A 25,040-nucleotide genomic window follows, 5' to 3' on the forward strand; every position below is an offset into this window, starting at 1 on the left:
GGGGGGGCGGGAGGGAATGAGTGAGTGAGAGAGTTCCATTAATATTCTCGACAAGCGAAGATCGAACTTCAATTATTCAGAGGAACGCCGTTATACGCTCGTCACCCTCTGTAATGGTGCCGTGCGTCTTTTTGGCGTTTCATCTGTCGCTCCTGCACGCTCTTATACACACAAATACAGACGTACGCCTACATACATATGAGAGTTACGCATACATGTATAAATCTATATAGATTTATATACCCATTAGTATTGGTATCAGTATATTGTACGGATGCTGTGCGTGTGTTGTGTGTATAATATATATGGCGATGAACGTGCACACAGGAGTGTCTCTGAATTTCCTTTGAGAGAGAAAGAGAGAAGGAAAAGAACGGAGGATTAGAAAAAGAGAAAGATTGAGCTCTCCTGAGACATACGGAGGTTGATAGAGGGTTGGAGAGGCCGCAGAGGCTCACCGTACTGATTATACCCACACCAATCGCCGACCACTCACGAGCCGTGTATCCCAATACGAATTAAAACATATCAAAAGCACATATATATATATATATATATATATGTGCTTTTATATATATTGAAGTCAATACCTTCGAGCTTCCACGCTCCGCCTTCTGATCCCAAGTGCGAGATATAGGATGTCTTCGGGTAGGCAATAGATGAGAAGCAGGTAGAGAAACTTTAATATTTACGATATGGCTGGTTCATTCCACGTACAAGTCTCGACAGAGTAAACCGTTCGTTTAAAATAAAACTCGAGTTAGCGAAATTCCTGATGGGTGATTACCGAATTGCCGATTTATTGCGCAAACAACGACATTTTTAATTGCGATATTTCCAATTTTTAACAAGAAAATAAAACGCAAAAACTATGAACTGATTAATGAAAATGATATTATTATACTATTATTTTACATAACGTAAATTATACCGAGTATAATAATACAGGAAAAAATCAAGAAATTTTATTTAATATTGAATAAGTAAAAAATCTAATAATTAAACATGATATTCAATATTTTTTGTATATCAGCTATAACCATTTAATACCTATTTCATGAAAAATCAATCTATTACGAACTCCGACTTAAAATAAAAAGAAAATGTTATGCAAACATTCAATGCACTTAATCACTTTTGTTTTTATACCTATTATGCTTCACTTTTGTAACTGTATCACAGTTATATACGAAACAAAAATCAATGCATCTATCGCAGTAAATAACGCATAACAGTGCTGAAAAGATTGATCGTTTGCAGTTGTCAGAGATTAAATAACAGTTTAATTGCGTATAAAATGTTCGTATCTTGTATATGGATAGGAGAAACATAGAAGAGCGATAAAAATTTTAAAATACAGTCCGTACGCGTGCTTGTGTCGATACAACATCATAATCATAAGTATACTATTTTATATAAACAGCTACGTGCTCTAAGTGGTCGCACGCCCATCTTTGATCCTCTATAACACTTTTTATCTCATCCCGATTAGAACGCGTGCATAGTTTTATTATATAAAATAAATTTGTCATTTACATATATTATTGTGTGTATGTGTGTATATGTTTAAAAATATAATAAAGAATGTATACATATATATAGAAAGGTGATTGAATTAAAAAACTATATAAAATAAAGAAAAAACTATGCGCTTGTTAAAATAAAATACAGACAGAATTGACAAATTATTACAACAGCAAAGTGTACTGTTTCCTCTTTGTCGGTAATATTCCTGTTGCATTAAATTAAAATGTTTTCGGTCTTCTACAGGGCTGTAAATTCATTGTACAGAAACAAAGACGCTGTCATTTTCTCGAGCGCCACACAATTCCGCAGTTTATTACAAACGAGAAATTTGCCTCACGCACTCCTAAGCGCTTTCCAGATTTATAAGGTTTTGGAAGAGGCGGTCGCATTAAATTACGGTTCGTAAATATTCATGTGTAATAAACGCGGACAAATAATTCGTTCGTGCAGTCGCACAATGCTCTGGTAATGTCAACTGTGTAGCTTGCGTAACTGTCCGTCGACTGTCTTGAAATGGATTTGAGTATTGCAATAAATTTTTACGATATTGTTATTTACTTACCGAACCGCCGATTCGTTCGCAAAAATTCACTCACGGTAAATGTTGTACGCGTATTTTTCGTATCCCGTATACCTATCCAGTACCACGCTTGCGTTTCGATAAAAATATATTTTCTCCAAAAATGATCTCTCTTTCTCTTTTTCTCTCTTTCTCTTTCTATTGACATTCGTGGTACTCCTCCCCACATTTATGAAGACCCATGTCACTATATTGTCGTCGTAAACGCACGCGGTAATGCATTTTTTCGATTCTATTCTCTTCGTAGGGGTAGCTAGCGATACAATCCCGCTATTTTATCCAAGTATTATTTCCGACAATATATATTTACAATTAGATTTACAATTAAAAACTGAGAATAAGATATTTTTTGCTACACTTGTGGACAAGTTTACGAGATATGAATATCGAAAAATGATAATTGATGATTAAAAAGAATTTAATTATGACTACGTATCTATTCTGTGCTCGGACGATTCAATATATTTGACTCAAAACATCATGATTGCACGGATAAGATTACAGAGAAGTGAAATACGAAATATCATTGATAGAAAGGTATTGATATGGTATACGATTGGACGTATTCACAAAAATACGCGATGTCGTCGTCGTCATCGTTGGAAGATCGAGCATGCATTTTACTTTTGCTTCCGAGGAACGACAGATTCAATGTACTCTCGAGTACTCTTTTCTCGCGAGTAAGCTTTTATTAACAATAAGCAGATCCGGACATCAAAGGATACCGAGTGCTCCAACGCGAACAGACACATTGTGACAACGTTCGAACAGAATCCGTGGAATTTCTCGTAGAATCGCAGGCGTGAGCAAGATCTTTCGATTCCTTTGAAAGAGTTTGCTGATCGTACTTTTTCGGCGCCTGCGTCCTTCTGTCGGCGGATACGCCGAAGTATTTTAATATCGAGCCTGCCGGCTTGGTACAGAGCTTGCGAGCTTTAGCATTGTCCAGACGACCTCCTCGCATGTGAGAATGGATAGGAATGCCACTGGGCTTTTGTACGTGGGTCTTTATTGTTCGGCTGTCCGACGATCAGTGGTTGTCACACGGCGAAACCGCGCCGACATCTAGAGTACATAGGCTAATGAAGACTACAGGAGAAAGATATATCGTGTTTTTCTTTCTCGGCGAATTATTTCTTAATCTCAATAAGTTTAAAAAGGCTTCAACAATAAGTTAAATTTATTATTTGGACTACTAGCAATATTTACTCTTTAAGGATAACTATCCATTCTTAGTTGCCTGCACGTGTTGTAGATGCAAGATTCACGAGAATTGATTTATATCGCATCTTGATTATTTACTTTTTCTTAATTTTTATAATAATATGCATTACTATAAAAAATTTTTATCGAAACGATTGGAACAAAATATAATTCGTACGATGTCAATAATTTGTTAATCGATATATTGAACATTACGATGAACAGAAACCGGGACAATACCTGTTGCCCGAACTAGTGTTGCGATTGAGAAACTCTGTCGAACTGTTACGCACGTAGCTTTATCCATTCACATGCACTGATGCAAATATCATGTGCATATTTCTGGAGGTATGTAGGTCCAAGCCGAGTCTGCATTCTGATTCAGGCACTAGAAAAACTCGATACCATAGCACGTTCGCGTATAACTTCTTTTGTTTGATCCGGTCTCACCATCCTCGCATCCGCACCGCAGGCTGGATGTGCTCCGAATGTTGTCTTTCATTAAATGAAATTTCGTTCAAGTGGAGGAACAAACGTAGTTCTTAATTATCAATTGCGATTAATATTAAAATATTATTTAAATTCATTTTAGATTGATTGATTGTTTCTGATTCAGATATTTTTTAAATGTTAATATCATATTAATTATTTCAATAATCATTCTCGTAACGTTTTTACAAACGCATACAAGATATGCCAAGTTTTTTTTTTATACCGACGAAAGATAATTATACGATAATGTACTGGAGAGAGAATCGTTAATAGTAAAACATAATATATATATAGGAAGTTTTATAAAATTTATGGAAAGATATATTGCTTTTTATTATTACTCAAGAAATTACAAAATTGGACAGTGAAAAGTAAAAATCTTACGAGACACGTTGTTTGTTTAGGATTAAAACTTGGCAAACATCTTTCTTCTGTTTTCGATATTTGAAATGCGTTGAGATGGGCATACATCATAGACGGGTGTACATAGGTATTGCATCTGGCATAGCATTCTGATCCCCGCGTAATGCGCGATGCGCTTCGGAAACGGCACGATACGGTTATGCAATACGTTTGCGTAAAGCCTCCAACCTCCGGCTTCGTTTCTCCGTTCTCCTTTTGGATGCGATCGACAGATGCTCCGAAAGATGCCGTCTTTTCTTATCACGCGGTATCGGTATATATTTCCCCATTGCGATCGCACACCAGCAAAAAGCGCGGCAAAGAGAGCTTTGAAAAAAATGTAGAGTCAAGATCTATCCCCATGTTACTGCCGTTCGAATATTCCTGTCTATCGTGTGGAAAGGAGACGGTACGTTATGTGACTGAGCTGTCGCTAATTCATCTGAGAAAATGCCATTCGCGCGAACGCACACGGAAGAATTTATTTAGAGCTTAAAATATGTGTACACTTGAATTTTGTTATGCACTCGAATTTTCTTTATATGAAAAGTTCTATATGAATCGTACACTTAATTAAGTGTAAATATTAGCTCTCTTATATTAGCGTCATTTATCTTATTTCCGAATTCGATATTCGATCTGTATCCATCTGTCTTGAAACTGCTTACGTTTTCCAAGATCCGTGGCTCGAAAATAATTACAGGCGCAACGCGAGTCGAACAGTTCGGTATATACGAGGCTTATTATTTCCCGAACCTCTCGATCTACCGAAGCGAGAGTTTCTCCCAATCTCGCGATTCTCGCAGCATTCACTCTCGGGAGCTAGCGAGCGAGGAGTATCCGCGCGCGTGGTCCTTCCCTAATGAAACCTTTCGAGGCAAGGATCAGGAGAGCGGTAAGAGACCGTATAAAAGTCTGGATCGTGCAGTCGAGTTCGATAACGAGGCCGGAGGAGCCAGCCGGGCTGCGCTTACTTTCGAAGTCGCTCGGGGAGGCCGTTAACTCCGCACGCCTCCGCCTCGAAGGGCAGAAAGACGTACCAAAAAAAAAAGAACTGTCTAAATGCACGCAAAAATGCCATAAGCCAGTGTATGCCGTAATAACCGTAGCGACCGCTACTGTCGGCGAGAACAAGGTTTAGTGGTGTCGGTGGTGGGTGGTTCGCGAAATGGGGTGGTTTGAAGGGATAGGTCTTGAAAAGCTAGTTGGGGTTCCACACGCGCGTTATATTCAATAAAACCCAAATGTACCGCAAGAGACCCTTTTCCGCCTCCGCCCCCTAACTCCACCCATTAAGCTATTTTTACTCTTGTCGCCTATTTCCTTTGCCCTTTTCTTCTCTTGCTTCTCTTTGTCCTTCGTTCGTACATTCTCTCTCTCTCTCTCTCTCTCTCTCTCTCTCTCTCTCTTTCCCTCTCTCTCTCTTTCTCCCCCCCCCCCGCCCCTCTCTCTCTCTGTCGTGCATATATTCCAGTGTACATTACAGGATGGTAGATCATTTGCCAAAGTTTATTTTGCGTAAGCGACAAAACTTCTTACAATGCAGTGGTGTAAGATGCTTGGCATTCTTTTCTTCTCATTCTCTTCCCTGTCGTCAGACCATGCTGTGAGAGTCACCCGCGGGATGAAGATCCCCGTGGTTATGAGCATCAGACCAATACTTTTCAATGTTAATTAACTTGAGTCTTATTTTAATCATGATTGAACTGAGCATTGCAGAAAAAATGTTTTTTAAGTAAAACTTCTGCGTTTTAAACTTTTAATTTACAAGATTTTTGTGTGAGTTAATAAAAAAGAATGTGTATTATATTAAAAATAAACATTTTTCTTTTAAAATCGCATATGCTTGACCAACCAATGAGATTACAATAATAATAAAAACACTGAAATTTTCTATAGTAACTATATAGAATTAGCTGTTTGTACCCCGCTGATGACAATTTTTGTTGTAGTTTATACCGTTATGTTTTTTCCATTATTTTGACGTCGAGAGTCAACAAACATCACTCATATTGAAAAACATCGTTCGTATCGAACTGTATATGCACTTAGCGTACGATAAGGGAAAAACAATATTCGATGTCACGCGCCCATAAATTTGACTCTGTGAATAGCGCCTTTATGGTTGATCGTGCATCGTGTATCATGCATTAATAATGCCTGCTCTCACATGGATCGCCTTCAGTATGCAATAGCAATTTTCTGAAAATATTAATACAAGATATTAACTACAATAATACGAAATATTTTTAAAACCGCTAATTATGAAAACGATTGAGAATGCATGAAATAGATTTATTAGAGGCAAAGGCACACACACAGAGAGAGAGAGAGAGAGAGAGAGAGAGAGAGAGAGAGAGAAAAGCGGGGGGGTATATTTTTGTCATGAATTATTTACCACTGTCATGATAGATCGTAGTCAGATTCTTATTTTCACGCTATCAGATGACAGGAGATCCGTATCGAGTCTTGTATTGCCAGCATCGGCATCGGTAGGGAGAACGATAAAGTACGTGAAACTCTGTGGAACGGGATGTTATTGGGTCGCGGCCACTTAATATGTAAATGCACCGTAACGGCAGGCAGGCTGTTGTCGCTCGTCCCCAACCTGGATCTAGACAGCAAGCAACGCAGCCAATACTTTAATTTACATTTACATTTAAAATTGTTCAAGGGTTGACAGCCGCCATCTTACTCGTTTACCACCCATCTACCTCTTTCCTTTTATCTTTCTCTTCTTTTCTCTCGCCGCATTCTATCGTTGAAACGATACTTATCACCTTATTCAGGTCCAATTTACAGCATTCTTCTCCCCAAGAACATTTCTAATCCATTATTATAGTACATATAATACTGGAAAGGACAAGACGAAACAAAAGTTATGCTGAAACAAGTAACGGCAACCATGTGAAATCATTCTACGATTACATTTAAAATTGTATAATTTTAAAGAAGATAAATATATACATTTTTGCATTAAAAAAAACTCTTTTGTCTGTATCAACAAATTATATATATATATATATATATTTTTTTCTAAATGCAAAAATGTATTTATCTTTTTTAAAATTACACAATTTTAAATGTAATCGTAGGATGATTTCATATGGTTGCCGTTACTCGTTTCAGCATTACTTTTGTTTCGTCTTGTCCTTCCCAGTATTTTTAGTGATAATCTTTCAAAATGTACGTTGAGAGCTTAAGGTTGACACGCGTGAGTACGCGTGAAGATGCTCGAATCAGTAGCTAAAGATATTCTGATGCACCCTTCGATTTATCGACGGCGCGTATCAGCCGTGTTGTCGTTTCGGTGACGCTCGGTTATTCGACATTCTTTCAACCCTATTTTGCCGCTTCGCAGCCCTCGTTCGCCACATCATGTAACTGTTTGCTATAAACGGAGAGGCGCGTCCGGGAGCTTTGGTAGTCGTGCTTTTTGTGCGACGCTGAGGATTTACCCGCATCACGCATTACGAGACCCGATATCGCGATACACACACGCCATAATACCATCGGATCCGCTCGATGTCTATTGGCGATGGCGTTGTTTGTGGCAGTACCGATCACAGCATCTAATGACTGAAAAAAGTCCATTTGCGTAGCAAATTGTTTATTTTTTTTATCAGTAATTCGCATTTATTTTTATAGAAAATATCTTGAGATACCGCATGCGCGATTAATTTTTAAACTACAAAAACAATAATTGAAGAGAAAAAGTTTATTGTTAAGGTGTATATTTTTTAATAGAACTATCGACCGTAGTAGAGCTTGCGTGTCAGATATATTTGATTGTATATTCCCAGATAATCATTGAAAAGAATATATTGGATATGCTATATGCGAATATCAGTATTTAAGTGATCAATTGTTTTATTGTCGTATCATGCGATAATTTTATCATTATGCGAATGTACTAGCATGAAATAATAAATTTGATAGTATTATTTTAATTAATAATTAATTGATTTTAATTAAACTTTTTAAATGTGTTTTAAGTTAAAGTGAAGCAATTATTTAAATTAAAAATTAAATGAAAATAAAAATGTTTAATCAAGTAGTTAAAATTAAATAAGCTTAAGAATTTTTTATAATAATTATTTTGCTCATGAAGTAATTAAATCTTAAAGAGATTAGGCAATACATTTTTCTACAATTAAAAGAAATACGTTCAAATGATATTTACATATATAAATTTATATATTTTTTTCTTCATTCTAATTGTTCTCTATTTAGTACAATTTTAATGTTTTTTTAATATTAATTACATTTAATTAGTAGGTAGTTAGGTACACTATACGAAACTACTGTAATATATTTTTTGTAACGTAAGGAAAAAAATGTTCTCTCTAGATTTCAATCTTCCGCGGTACATTATCGTGCAGTGAAAATCTCAATTTCAAGTATATTGCCGATCATCGGAACGGATAACATACCGGAAGTCGACGAATGTTCGACGAATTGGCTCGCGGAGGAAATCGTGATGTTCGGCGGTGGGTACGGAGTGCTTGCTCTTCCGCAGGAAACGATTTCACTCAGACCATAGAAGCAAACTCAACACGGAACGATGCACCCGATGCCGTCGCCTCTTTCCATCTTGCGTGCCCTCTCTGCCTCTCGCCGCTCGCGTCGTGCGGCATTCTACCGCCCTTGTACTCGTCTCTGTTTCCGCTTCTGGTTTCAGTCCTGCTTTGGCCTCGACGCCGTTCTCGGGATGTTTGAACCCACAGCACGACGGGTGAGAATAGAGGGTGTGTGCCACATGCCCGAGGGGTTGGTGGGATTGCGAACACACCGCAACAGCGTTGAGGTTCTGAGTCGCCAATCGCTTTAAAGCAGCTGTAGTTTACTAGCCTTTCAATCGATGTCAATCTGTAGAAAAGATAGCGTATTTATTTGATGTATCAGTCAATTCTTTCAAAGCTTTCCAAGTTTGCGTGTCATGTTTGAGACAAGCAGCATACGTTATCAACCTGATTTGAATCTTTTCTCTCGTTATATTTTCTTATAATTATTATAGCTATAGAATATTAACGCTTGAAAAAGATTCACGTTTTTTAAGTGATTGGATTTGATATAAATCAGAAAAGTTACAAAATACAAACTTTAAAAACTGTTAATATATTATTAATTTAATGATAGATTAGTGTTTAAAATTGCATTTAATTTCTTTATCACATTAGAGACGTATATGTTGAAAAATGCTAGTTATTTATAAAATAATTTTTTCTTTTTTTGCTATCGATTTATTCTTCCATTATTATATATCGTTTAATAAGAAGAATAAAACACAAGAATTAACCAACTAATCTATTTGGTTATCTATATGAAACTACCATCAAAATATTAATTTGTTAATTATTACAAGACAATAACTATTATTTTTTTATATGATTGCATATCCGTTATAAAATTGTCACATTCTTTATTATGACAGTTTATACTTTAAATATCATTTTTCAGATATATTTATGTAAAACTTTCCAAAGCTTTTAAATAAGATATCGGAATAATTCGCTTAATTATTAATTTAATATTATTAATTTCTCTTTTAATCTCTAATTTATTACAAATGAAATCAGACAATTTTTGTTAATAAATTACATTTACATAAAATGAATGATTTTACACATTTTTACGTTTGAAAGTGATCCAATAGTCAGACACAGGCCGTTTAACTATGCTTCACTGATACCGGTAGCCTGAAATAATGGTTTTCTCGCGAAGAACGATCATTTAAATGAGAGTAACCACTAAATTTCGCCTCGATTAATCCTCAAAAATTCAAGCGCACGACTCTCCCTTCGCGAGGAAAGGGTTGTTACCAATTTGAATATTTATAAGGTAAGGAGGCCTCACTAACTACCCGAGTAGCTTGGCAGATATCGCTAGTTTGGTCGTTCTTTGAATACATTAATGGAATTTGAGAAACTCACCGTTCGTCGAACGATATGCATTTCCTATCACAATTCGGGTATTCGTTTTATAATACTAATTGTAATACTAATACGTAAAACGAACAAATCATTTGTTAAATGGCCTAAATGAACTGCTTATTAAAAATTTACTATTGTGTATTTGTTTCTCTTTTATATTTACCATATATACATATATTTGGATTGTCGATATTTCAAAATATCATCTAATCGAGAAATTGACTTGAGCAAATGAGGAAATCAAGATAGAAAATCCTCTATAACTATAAGGCGTAATTTGGGTTCTTATTATTCCTGCATACAGTGCCAGTGCCGCGTCACTTAATTCTATTCTGCATGTGTAGATACTGTTGGTGTGCGCAATCACTCGAATCATATTTTTCTCCATGATCCGTTGCATATTTTTGCATAAAAAAATCATCGGTTGGCAGTACACATTCCAATCCGCATAAAGCAATGCCACCGTTCGGATATTTATCACGAAATTTGTAAAAAAAAGGCGGTGGGAGATGCAATTTTAAATAGTAGCAATTATCGAGTGCATTCCAGCGTGCAACGTATGCGCATACGCGTAACAGACCGTTGCAAATATCGTTCAGCGAGGATGCGGCATGAAGAGGGAAATAAACAAAAATATACTTGCTCGCACGTGTATCAGGTTTGTGTCGGCCAAAATATTGGATTGATACCGGAATTGCGTTAATTGTGCGCATTTGTGCGAAAATAAATCATGGATCTGGCATTCTGGCGGCACGTATAGCAAAATGCAGATGGGGCGTGCCATGTATCGCTAATTATTCTCGGAAATTCATGAATCCTCATCGGTGGCGGATTATTTCCAATTTTCTGACTTTAACACGCCCCGCTTGTTCAAGCTATATTCCCAGATTACTTTTCTATGTGTCTTTTCTTTGAGTTTCGCAAAAGTTACATCTCTTAGTGGAACGATATTTCTATATCACCATATAACATTATATTGTATACATATAGATATGCATGGACGTGCAATTTTTATGAATCGTGTTTATACTTGGAGTAGAAATATCATATCATGTCTGAAAATTTATTTACTCCAAACGTTTTACTTTGATATCTAATCGAATGGTTTTCGATGACTAACAAGTGACAAGTAACCGAAATTCAGTAGGGCGCGGCGCGGCGGCTGACGAAACCTCGCAATTTCTACTTCGCTCCGTGACACTCTTTGACGAGCGTGAGTTGAACCCCCTCGTGCCTCTCGTGCGTTCACCTTAAATTACGACACGACAGTCTGTCCCCTTCTCCTCTCTCATCGGATTAGGCATCGGGTAACCGATTGTAAATACGAGGGAGCCAGGATGCGGAAAAGGGGAATTGAAGTTTGCCGAGGTTGTAAGAGGAGACGCTGGTAAATATCTTCCTGCCTTCCTTCCACGGTTCCTTTCAGTAGTCACCAGTCGTCCCAATCCACATCGTCGTTCCTACGAACCGATCCGATTCGTTTGGCTGCAACTACGCCTGGCGTTTCGAGAGAGCGCGGCATCTTATCGTCAATAGTTTGCCCTCGTGTTCCTCGGGATACTTGATTTAATAGGATAATCGTATTTTTGTTAATTCAGTATCGAACGTTATATACGAATGTCGATAACAGAGGCAGGACCTAATCGACTGTACGAACAAGCACGAACATCTTTTTCATAATTCGCGATATCTTTTATAAAAAGATTTTATTATCAATTAATTAAAAATTAATTATTTTGCAAGAACGACTTCTATAATAAATATTTAATAATTGGATTTTAAGCGTTACGAATTGTTAGCGATATGCATAATTAAATTAAATTACTTTTCGTAGATACCGTACATTAAAATGAGGTCTATAAATACTCGCATTATATTATAATTGTCTCTCTAACAACATATTTTTATCGCGCTGCGTTCTACATGAGCTCACTCGTGAAATTCATTACTTTAGATCTCGTGCGGCATATGTTTCCTGAAGTTTCTTTTTCGCTGTAGAGAACTAAGAAGATCTCGGGTGGGCCATGAGACAAATCTGCGAGTGCAAAGCGGAGAATCGTCCCGAGGAGACGATCGCTAGCCCGTGACTGGTGAAAAGTAGACAGGATCGTAAGGGAGCCGACAGTCCGCGGCATATCGTCGCACGTTCTTTCTCGAATGGTTGCTTCGGTTGCTCTTTCATAAGACGATTACGTGCAGAAGAAGTAAAAAAAGAATTAAAAATGTCAAGTTGAAAAGTGGAGCTCCGTGACCGGTGCAAGCGGTCGGTGGAGGGTTAGAAGAGCATATTGAAAGAGGCATAAAAAGAAGGACGAGTGCCGAAGAAGGAAAAATCTCTGCAGGCACAGATAGGGACAGAGAAAGGGGGAGGAGGAACGAGCATCCTCAACGAGACAAGGCGAGTCGTTGAAGATTCGTCCCCCTCCCCCCGTTACCACCCCTTCCTTTCATCCCGTCGTCAGCCGTTTCTTCATTTTCCGTTACTCCTTGTACCATGGCTCGCGGAAAATCGCCCTTCGTCCCCGCGCGCTACAAGGAGGGCACGAAAACAAGTCGGAGACTTCGCAGAAGCGGAGATAGAGAAACGGAGGCTCTGCCTGCGCTGGCACAGGCGTAGACACCGTACTCGTTGGTACGCCGACATCGCGGTTTGCCTTTTACATTACATTTATTTTACTTCATTTTTCGCGGGATAAATGTCTTCGGGGCTTTGCCAGTCGGTTAGGAAAATGCTTTCATAATGTCCTCCTCCTGTGCCGATCTCTCCTCGTCCCGTCCCCCACCTCGCCGCGCTTCGCCGCGAGCCTTTAGTTTCTTTCTTCACCCGCGCACGCGGAACAGAGGAATAAAATAACCCCTACCTGCGTTTGTTACGTCTACCGAGAGGAACTAATATTGTGGATCTCGTCGCGGCTCAAAGCAAGTGGATATTCGGATATAGCGTCGCGTCGATGTTATTAACTGATAAAAAGACGATCTCAAGAGATGGACTTGTAATTTTTTACGGATTTTGTACTCAAGGACAAAAGCATAACTTGAAGAGATGTTGCAACGCTTGTGGAGATACCAATAGAAATTTATTTGAATTGGTTGATGAATAACGGTCATATCAATTATAGTATACGCATGTACCTTGAAAATGAGCTAATGGAAAACGATTGCTAACTTGAATTTAATTAATGCAAATTCAAAACTCGACTTATGAATTACGAGATTCTTCAAAGACACGCAAGCTCGCAATCCCAATTTTACCGAATATTTTTATCTCTCTTTTTCCGGCGAGGAAAAAGGAGAGATGGTTGATTCTGCGGCGGGACCAGATCGTTCTCTCGGTGGTAATTCGAAGGGAAGCTTTGGACGCTGCCGTCGCACCGTCGAGAATCGACTGATTGCGAGTCACGAGGGAGAAAAGAGTGCTCTACCCTCGAAGTTTAACGATGTTACCGGCCAAATCGGCGAAATAGTCCCAACATGACTTCTCTCTCGGTCTTAGTCTCTTATCCGCGTCAAATCCCGTTTCTCGCTTGATTCAGAAGTTCATTCCTCGTTAAACGAGAAGTCCAAAAAATACCCATCATCTATTTCTGATTACCGGAAATAGATTCTTATGTTATAATTGTGTGTAAAAATATTTGCGTCATTAAGAAACTAGAATAATATTATACATATATGTATGGATAATACACAGCACACACATGATGTATAAGCATCATGAGGAATGAATACATTAATTTATGTATAGATTATTATCGATATTTATACATATATATTTTACTTAAGGACCTGTGTGGATTTTTTTCTTTTCTAAATGTTTGAAACACATATAGCTCAGAAAATTGCGACGTTGATTTCTCGATAATAATAATTAAAAAAATTTTTTACTGAAAATTTATATGCATTGACATTGCATAATCGAAAATTTACGCAGTATCAAATTCAACGATTTAACGCAAGGGAAATTAATGTTGATAATGTTTTATTGATGTTACGATAACATTATCGATAAAATAACATTTTCATGCAATTTGTGTAACGGTGGCTTTATCCGGGATTTTCGTGTACCCAATTTTATTAATTGCATACGGTTATTAGCACGAGTTAGCGTCTCGTGCGTATATACAATCCCTGTTTCATGTATTAACTTTTTTCCCCTGTCATGCTTTCGTTATGTTTATTCGTTGAGTAAGACCCTTTTAATTAAATTGATATTAGTATGTCCTAAGATTATATATGTATATTAATGAAAATGTTGTTTAAAATATTGTGTACTTAATTACTGTAATATCAACAAATATCTGCGGGCATGATCATATCAGCATATATTCTGATATGTTTAACTATTCTTCATTATATTCATAATATTGTACTTTATTTTGTTTTACAAGTTATATACATATAATAAATAAATATATCATTATTACAAATTATTTACCAATTGGTGAACATGTTTTATCAAAAAATCTATGCGCGTGTATGCATTTTGTTATATGTATATGTAAGTGCACTATTATGACTACTGACATGAGAAAATATTGCGCAAACGACAGATTTATCTATTGTTATTTGTTATTATATTCGATTTTTCTCTATCGTGCCGCTCAATGAAGCTCAATCCGTAACGTGATTTTCGGAGGCGACACGGATATCGAAGTAAACTAATACTTGTCCACGACGCTACGTCCGGTCTCGTTAATTAAGCCGTGCAGAGGTTACAATGACGTATCGGAGATATGCAGCGTTTGAACTTTGATGAGAACGATGTCCGTATAGGGGTGGTTAATGCGGTGACACGCACTGGGACACCCCAGGAGGGAGTGGCCGAGCCCGGCCATCCTGGTCACTGCTCAGTCGATAATTACTTACCCCCGGCTTAATGCGGGGAGCTCATCAAACTGTGTGTGAAATATCGTTTTCGCGCGCGTATATGCCGTGTCGCCAACGTAACGACGAGATACATATTACGGGGCTCGCGGCCAAAATGCATCATGCTCTCGCGTCTGATATTAACTTAAATCATTAATGTCGAAAGCATTGTGTTGCAAAATTTTGAATAACCGTAAACGCCATTAACTTGCGACATATTTCTTTAAATAATTTTTTTTGTCTTCATTGGAAAGGTATTCTATATATTTTATGTAGTGTATTTACGTTATTTCAACTCAATACATCTCAATTTATCTTAATTTATTCACACTACAATTTTTGTTTCAGGTGTCACTTAACAACCTTTCGTCGTGATTCTTCTGATACGTGAGTACAGACAAATATTTCTTTATAATTACGCAAGATTGCACTATTAAAAAACTGTCGAAAAAAGTGAAATAAATGTGGAGAATTTATCTCGTGAAATTGTAACAATATAAATTAATCGAATTTATTATCTAGTTTAATTTTAATATAGATACATATATTAGAATACGTGCTGATGTGATTATGCACAGATATTTGTCGATATTATATATGTAATTAAGTACACAACCATTTTAAATATTAGCAATGAAATTATTTCGGAAATCTATTTTAACGCGCGAATGAATCTCATTGTCAGACAGAAGCGAAAAGAGAAGAATTCGAAAATAATTCTACATGAATGAAGATGCATGAAATGATACAGTCAAATACAATAGGGCGATAGCTATATGGTGGGCGGAATTTTATTTACCGAGAACTGCTAGCGGGGATTGAACTACACCTCCTACCACTGTCTCGCAATGAAGGAAGACAACCTCCACAACCTTTTCCAATTACAGGCACGAGATTGTGTCGCGGTACGGTATTGGCCCGACCTAGCCAGACCGTCTGGCTTTAAAAGTAACTGTGGAAATAATTAAGGAATTCGCAAAATTAAAAATCTATCCTATCCAACACATTGCGGCGAAGTTGCGGCAATCCTCTCACGATTTCCCGCTCTTTCTACTTCTCATCTTATTATAAGATGTATTAAAAGTGCAATGAAAAAAATCCGTCTACCTATCGCGAAGCTTATACCGTAAAGCCTAACGTATTTACCATATCGAAAGTTTGCATCTTTCATTAATAACTCAATTACAATCATATACCGACAGGTTATTAATGATTTCTAGCCCTTTGAAAGTTATTTGATTTTTTACGTCTGTTTTTAATATTTTTCATCGACAGTCTACTCATCAAGCGTTATAGCTTATGCTTATGCAAGCAGAGATAATCAATAGCGAATTATTACCTCTTGAATTATTTCTGACAATAATTGATCCTGTTTACTCGTCTGTTTACTCGTCTAATTTGCAACAATATGAGTTAGATTATTGACTTTTGTTTTTTTCTAAATAAGATAAAATTGAGTAGTAGGTATTTAATACTGCTTTATATTAATGCTTGTAAAACGGAATCCAAATTTGATGCCAACGAATTTCACGTAGATGAAATGGAGCGTTAAGCGATAGTAGCGCGATAAAATGAATTTTGGCATACTCTTCCGCGATCGCTTCGATTCCTATTCAAGGGGTCCTTATTCTCCCTCAGGAACGTAGAATCGTCTGCGTGGTCTCTGGAAGTCGGCAAAGTTTTATTGATCGAAGCTGCGTACGTGATCGGAATAGAAATCGCTGCACCTCGATCGCGCGCTCGCGGATCACTTTATAGATGTGTAAGCGACGATATAATGTAAAGCTTTTTTCTTGAACAAATTAAATGTCTTTGCACCAAAAAAATGTTTTTAGTAAAATAAGTTGAAAATATGTATTTTAATCTAATTTACACTTTCACTTTAAAAGAAATATCTTTTATTTCACGAAACTCTCATTTTTAAAATTTTATATTTTATAATTAATTATAAAATGTACGATTTTAATTCCTCACGACGCAACTTTGTAAATCACTTAATTACTTAAATTATTTAGAATCATTTAGAAAACACAAATGATTCTTATTTCCAATTATACGTTATAAAGAAGATTTTTATAGTTTATTAATTTTATTATTAATTTTTATGTTATTAATTTAATTGTTAAATATTTTTTCTTAAATTACATACAAATAGGACTGTTACAGTCTCATTATTTGTCGAATACGTTTTTTAAAACCGTATAATTAAACTTTAAAAGTTTATGAACAGATACCATATCGACTCGCTTTCTTCGACAGCAAACATGTCGCGATAAATTTTCCGATATCGTCAGGGGTGTGCTCGAGTTACACACAACCGGTAAGGTCGTAATATCAATTAGTAAACACAATTACTGGCCAATTACCGTCGAACCGTCTGGCCAGCCGGTGGCCACGGTAGCCCTGATTGGTTGACTTCATGTTCTCTCTATGATGCATTTTGTTACATTATTCAAGGTATACAGTCAAAATATTACTTTCTTATGCACTGAATATGACCGCCCTACAGGATGTTTTAATTTATACATAAAGGATAAAAGAATATTTTAAAATAAAATATTTTAGAATTTAGAACAAAAGAGAGTTATAGTGATTCTTAGAAAGATATATTAATGTCTCGGATATGTTGTGTGTTGTATGTGTATACAATCGACGATATATGTATAATGTAAGTAATGAAATATGTAACACGCGTTCGTTAACCCTGGAATACCACACCTATTTTCTCGTCACGCAAACAGCGGTTTTTTTTTTTGCTATTGTTTCATTCATGCATTAGAACTACAATTATTGTTCTTATTTTGCAAATATATAAAATGATATATCAAAAAGATTTTAAATACCACAGCTACATACGTGTATATAAAGTCGGTTTCTAATATGCTACTTAACTACAAAATCGATGTTAGACGCACTTGGTAATGATACATTTTACTATACATAAATTTGTGATATTCAATATTTATGAATGTAAAGAAAATAATAGACGTCTAGCATTATCGAAGATTTGACGCTCAATAATTTTCCTAATAGAAACGAGACAGGAGAGTCGAATGCTCATCAGCAAAAAGTAGGTTTTGGCCTTATAATCGATCGTAATGCGATATCAACTGCTATCCCGCGCGTCCCGGGATTTAATTGCGCGTTTAATTTATTCCAGGAGAGCCGCTTTCCGTAAGCAGGCGAGCGCGCAAGACGGTCACGGAAACGCGATTACTCGATTTCGCCGCGTTCTTATAACGAAGCGACGAGTAGACGACGAGTATTGCGTAAGCAGCCCGATCTTGCCGACCCCTTGAAATCGAAGAAGGCCGTAACTGTAACGGTGGCCGTTGCCTCCTCGATGCGTGCTTCTCTCACGGCTCGCTTTATTACACCGCTTCTCTCTGCCTTCACCGGCTTTCGCTCGACAGAGCGACGCCTCCTATTCCATTCCCCAACTCCCATAATGTCGTCGTTGTCCGTCGTCCTCTTTTCTTTCGCGATACTATATCTCAAATCAATAGACACTTTTATGCAATATCGTCTTTCTAACGTAACACGACGTCGCTGTCTTCAAATTCCATAGCCCTTTCATTTCTTTAAAAAAAAAATTTTTTTTTTTAATGGAAGATTGTAGTTCAGAATAGTGAAACTTGTTACTACATATGTACCTTTGTCCGTAGCGGTCATGTAATCACTCGATTTATATCATTACTCTTCGTACGCTAAACAAGAACTTTTTTTTTTTATTAAGAAAGAAATATATATTCTCTTAATAAATTTCTCATAATAAATAAAATAATCGATATACTATTATGTATGTCTTAGCATTTCTTTCCCATTTGTATACGATTATTCATTCACGCTGCGTATTGTGGAAGTTTCTTATCGGCCGGATATTAAACAGACCGTGGCATCCGGTTATTGTAGCGTTTTATGCATCGTCCACGAGGATGTCAATTTTTCCGTTCGATCGAAGAGGTGCCCACCCCGCCTGTGGGTGGTGCTGCTCAGCTGCTCGCTTCAGTTAAGCATAGAGAGGTCTTGGCAATTAATTTCCGTGGCGTTTTAGTTTACACGCTTGCCTCCATCTTCTCTTCAAGCGGTTTCTTTCCCTCTTACTTCGACGGTTAAATGACATTTTTCTCAAATAGACGGGCATACAGAACATATACATAAATTTCTTCTAATACATTTGTACGTTATCATCAACGGGTAATGTTTTACATTGTAAACAGTAAAGCATGTAATGCAGTGTAACAAGATAATTATAATTATCAAAGTGATCGGAGTTAACAAATAGGAATGTAACTGCCTTTAACGAAAATTACGATTACAATTATTACAATCATTTTTAGGCTTACGCTAAGCTCTATTAATACCCCGATACATATGCGTTATCTTGATGCTCATCCCTATCGTCATTTCTCGCAAAACGCGCCAAAGCGCTCAACATCCACCATGTCACTACTTCATAGTCACATTGAATTCCATTTCGTGTTCATTAAACGCGTATTTGTGTTTCCGCCGTCGCTGCTTCCGCATGCCTCTTGCGATATATGTTATTAATTATGCGCGGTCGGTCGTCGATATGTCAGCCAATATAGGGACGGATGAAGCCGAATTCGCGTCGCATAGATTTTACGCACGCTAAAATGACTATTAACCGTATTTGCAGCGGGAACAAACGCCCGGATATATTTAGTTCCATTTTCATTTATCGTGAAAATATGTATTTCGGCTTGGTTATATGGAAAGATCAACTGTTGTCAATAATAAAGACGCATATGCTATTTTTAGATCAGTGCACGCGAGGACACAAAGCTTTTTCGCATACGTTTGACTCGCGTTACTATTAATTAAATTACGCGCTGTTATTCGGATCATAACGTTAACTATTTAATAACAATTACTACCTTGATAATCCTCATAAACTCAATGCGGCAACGTAGAAGGAGCGAGGAAATGCGAGGGGATGCGAGGGGTTCGGAAAAAGTTGGAAAGGGGTGGTTAGACGTTACGAGGATTTACGAGCGGTCCTATTTCACGCGTCTAACCAGCTGCGAGGACTTGCTACTAGTGGGGTCAGCGAATGTAGAAAGGAACAACGAAAGGATGAAGGAAGATAGAAAACACGAGGTTAGAATCAAAAAGTGTATACGAGTCGTATATACACGGTGTATCAGGTTTATTTAAAATTGACTATAATTTGTCTTATAAAAGTGTTCAGTCCTATAATTACACGGTTGTATTTCATTGAACACGAAGAATTCTTTATTAGGTTAAAAATCGAGTTTTTTTAAATCAATATTTATATAATAAAATGTTATATTTTTGTACTGAACTCTTGAAAATAGATTCTACGTTTCCAGAATTTTGATTCAAGTATTCGTCAGATCGATTACATAGAGACCTTTAATTTGGAATGCGAAAAAATTATTGGAAAATAGATCTTCCGCACAACTTTCGCTAAGCGAAGAGCGCTGTGTAGGAGTTTGCAAAAGAATCTGTAAATATAAAAGAGAGATGCGGTAAAACCAAGCACTCCGTGTATAGAGCCGCGAGGCAATAGTTTTCAGCTACCAGTAGTCATTTGTAACTCGAAGCTGGCGAGAGGTCGGGTTTATCACCGCCATAAAGATCTCAGCTTCCTCGGTATTTTGTGAGCTATACTAAGCGAGTAGTTAGCGAAGTGCGAAGCGCCGACCACTCGTTGTCGTCGCGATTTATGCAAATTAGTAGTCGGCATAGCTTCTTACAGGAGACAAAATCTTGCATCCTCTCTTAAGGATTTCTGCTCTTTTTTTCTTCTTTATATGATTTTATTATGAAAGAACAAAAATATTGATTTTTATTTAATCACAATTAAAGCGATTTTTGCATCTCACTGCAATCGTAATGTTTATTCATTTAATAATTAATGCTTTTATAAAATTATATTATATCTAATTATATCAAAGCGATCAAAGATGATTTAACCATTTTTTTTATCTTGACATTTACATGACATTTATACTGATTTATTATATTTAAAAGCTTTTCAAATACTTATAAATAATTACTAATTATTCTTTATGACAATATATCTTAATGAAGTTGATGATTTTTTTTATACATCTTTCAGTACTGATGTGTTTATGAGGTACGGCATAAATCATTTATAACGTATACACAATGTGTATGTACATATAAATATCTTGTAGTTAACACTCGTTGTTAGGTTATTAAAATAAAAAAAAATTATGAATAGTGCTAGAAAATTATGCATTTATTTCACAAAATTTTTCCATGTTGATTAATTATATTACCTACATATTATCTTCCTTTACACAATTGAAAATGTAGAACTCAGCATAATAATTGGTGATTCAACCCCTACATTTCATTTGAGTTAGTTGTAACGAGCGCATAGTTAATCGTCAATAATATAGAGCCGACCTGCTTTTAGCAAAATTTGATTATAAGTTTAACTGCCGCTATAAAGGTGTTACTCTTCTGAAATTATATAATCTTTAGCAAATGTGATACGACGATTTCTCTGTCTGTATTTATCGCGCAACTTATACAAATGAATTATTCCGTAAATATTTATTCTATAATATACTAATGTAAAAACAAAAAATATCAAATTAAAAATTGGTGAAAGTAATATTTCTTCGTTTATTTTCGTTCAAAAGAGAAAGACTTGAATATTTATATGTCGTTTTTTTCAACAATAAAAAAAAACATTAGTTGCATTTCAGACTTTGTCCTTTTTGATCGATTTACAGTGTAATAAAGCTCTATTCAGTGAACTGGTAAATTCATGATACGGCGTATGTGCATTAATGCGATGAGTACAAACACCGAAGTCATCAATCTACTACATTACGAGGAAGTACTCAGATCTAAAGGCCATACTTCACTTTGCGTTCGCTGTATTAGCTTGATGAGTATCATGGATGTTCCTGTCTAGCTGTCTGGTCAATAATTCTTCCTCTAAGCAGGACATTCATTGCAACCTCGTTAAGTGATGATAAAACCGCCGCGATATTGACCGTTTGCAATTACGATATAAATTATCTTTTCTAAAATAAAATTGTGTGCATATTTAAGAAATGACACTGTATGTCATTTCTTATATAATAAGAAATATCACATTTTTATATGCTTTCAAATCATCAATATTTTTTTAATATGCTGACTTTTATTTCATATCGTCCGGATTTTTATCATCGTGTTATTTAATTTACAATTAGTCTCTCTCTCTCTCTCTCTCTCTCTCGCATCAGAAAGTAATCATCCCTTTCGTGCATAAATTCCCATATGAACGTTAATAACTCCATGATTATCTAGAGTTGTAATTGCGATATCTACTAAGTAGTCCACTATGCGGCTTAGCTGCGACGCTTGATTATGTTAATAACTTCATTTAAAGGATAGCACAAGTTCGACCAATCCCGAAGCCATCTTGGAAATTTTATTCTCGACAGAAATGCGTCGAAGCAGCTTATTAACAAAGTTAAATTGAGCAAAGTTTCTGGCTCTGATTACCCGCTTGCGCAGGCTAGTTCAGTTTTCAACAGCGGCGAGTTTACTTCGCTAGGCAGTAAAGCAGTTTCCCATTATCTTATAAAGATTTATTTGTACATATTTGCCGGAACATCATCTCATTGAACGTTATGTAATCGATATACCTACCATCTATTCGGCTATCGCTTATACAGAGAAATTTGAATTAATGCTTTGTTTCGTTGCACTAATAATTACCGCTTAATTTAACGTCGATTCAATAACAGCTACGATATAATATCTTTGATCAACTTTATTTAATCATAATGCTGATGTTCTCAATATCATCTTCTTATCAATCTCGTTCAATTCTTATCAGTTCTTTCTTAACCAAAAGAATAGAACAATATCATATGAAAAATCGTCTGGTTGAAATTTTTGCAGTATCACCACTTGAGTTGTCCCCGCGCAGAAAATCACATACCTATATATGAGCATGTTTGAGAGAGATGCGTCACCACGTTATCTCAATATACATATGTCATCTTTCGAGGATGATAGAACGAAGACGATGCACGGCTACGTTTGACCTTCGCAAAGTTTGCAATCTCTTCCACTTGTGCAACCTGTTGCCTCGCTGGCAAAAGACGGCTTTCAAACGTACCACGATGAAAATCGAATAGAATGCGACATGCGGCACTTGTGCTTTTACCTTACGGATATGATCATTTCGCGCGAATCCTTAACGCAAAAAACCAAGTTAATACAGCTTACTATAATTACATTGAACGCTTATATTTTGTAGTTATAAAATATATAGAGATGATAGAAATAAATATATAGTGCGTTTCCTATAATTATATAATACTCAGCATTATTGCTTAATATTGCATAATTTTTCACAATTAATGATGAAAACATTACTATAATGAGAATAAGATATATTATTATCGAGCATCCACTTGTCGATTCAGCGAAATCACTGTACTGATACCGCGATTACTGTGCTGTAAATTGTTTTTTTTTTTTCAGTACATCTCGTTTGATAAAGTACTCTAATGTACGAAGCATTTCTAAAATAAGCTGCGCACGATACATATGTGCAACTGGCACATAAAAAAGAATTATGAGGAAAGAACAGGTGACAAAGTCGAGCGTAAGCTATTTTTGACAGTGAAACCATTTTTCAAGACTATATCAGGTTCTAGAGAAAGATATGCGTATATACTAATTGAAATAATCTTGATAAAATAATATTGTCTCTTGATTTGGCTACATTTTTAATTCTAATACCTATATAGGTAAAATTCCGTTATGTATATTTTATATTTATTCAATTTTTATCGCTTTATATTAGTTCTGTCTTATAGCTAATATTTTTAATAAGTATCATTTTCATCGCTAATGTAACTAATTGTTCCAAAGAGAACTTAGTTTCATATATCCAACAAAATCTTATTTTTAACATTTGTCAATTGTACTGTGTTAAATTTTTTCGTGCAAGTTAAGTAAAAATGGCCAAGAATAGGGACATTAATAATTTGGGGAGTCATTTCCGCGCATACAATTCCCATTCTCATTCTAAAGCTTTTTGTCCTTTTCGGGAATAATTTATAAGGAAAAATAGGGATCATAGACGAGCTGCACAAAGAAAAATAACGAAGAGGGGCACAGGTGAGAAACTAAGTCAGACGGTATTTTGACAATACGATCATTTTTCAAAGGATGAAAGTAGAATGGTAGAGTCAGTCATATCTTGCACTAGCTCGACCTTTGCGTCGAAATCGCACACGGTGTGCGTGCCATGAGCTTTCGAATGTCTACCATTTCTCATGAGACAACACTGAGCTGCACAAACATATGCGTAACAATATCTTCCTTTTGAATATTTATACTGGTCTCAGAAGATAAAAATGATTATGTATCTAAGATACCGTCTTGTTACATAATAAGATACGAAATAGAAAATGTGAACTGCAAAATAGCTCTGTCGAAAGGAGCTAAAAGTTTCTATTAAAGTAATTGTTTTAATTTTATTGTAAATGTAAATAAAGCTATATATCAATCTTAATAAATCAATTCTAAATATAAATTGATAAATTTTACTTGTGTGTATAATGCTACATATATCAATTATATTTTACAAATGATTTATGAATTCTCGCGTTTGAACAATTTCTCGCAAGTCGTTTAAATTCAACGAAGACATCACTTAATCATTATTTTAAATGCGTCAAACGCTGTTGTTGTGATCTTTCTGCGAAAGAATCGAGTGTGGAATTTTCCGTATCCACTGCGTATTGCGAGCGTGCTTTGCAGTCTGTAAAGAGGCATAAAACATTTATATTCTATTATTTCTCAGAACTGTGTTCCGGAGGATCATATCGCGAGGCAATCAAAGTGAGCACGTGCATGGTTAATATGCTTTCTTCTACTGCATTTGTAGCATTCGATGGTCGCTCTCTAGGAAGTTGATGCACGCTAATAAGAAAATGTTTTTTCACTCTTGCGGAACTCTATCTACACGGTGCATCTCTCTCTCTCTCTCTCTCTCTCTCTCTCTCTCT

The 25,040-nt window shown here is 36.2% G+C and overlaps 1 long non-coding RNA gene across 1 annotated transcript in view; it reads left to right on the forward strand.

Moving 5' to 3' along the window:
- LOC105457085 overlaps positions 1 to 16,862 on the forward strand; it is a 56,423-nt gene extending 39,561 nt beyond the window's left edge. The window contains exons 3-4 of the long non-coding RNA XR_975339.1: positions 15,349 to 15,387; positions 15,686 to 16,862. This is a non-coding gene — a long non-coding RNA (uncharacterized LOC105457085). The remainder of the gene's footprint in view (positions 1 to 15,348; positions 15,388 to 15,685) is intronic.
- Positions 16,863 to 25,040: the final 8,178 nt, after the last annotated feature.

This window comes from Wasmannia auropunctata, unplaced genomic scaffold (assembly GCF_000956235.1).
Source record: "Wasmannia auropunctata unplaced genomic scaffold, wasmannia.A_1.0 LD335400.1, whole genome shotgun sequence".
In the NCBI taxonomy this organism is placed as follows: Eukaryota; Metazoa; Arthropoda; class Insecta; order Hymenoptera; family Formicidae; genus Wasmannia; species Wasmannia auropunctata.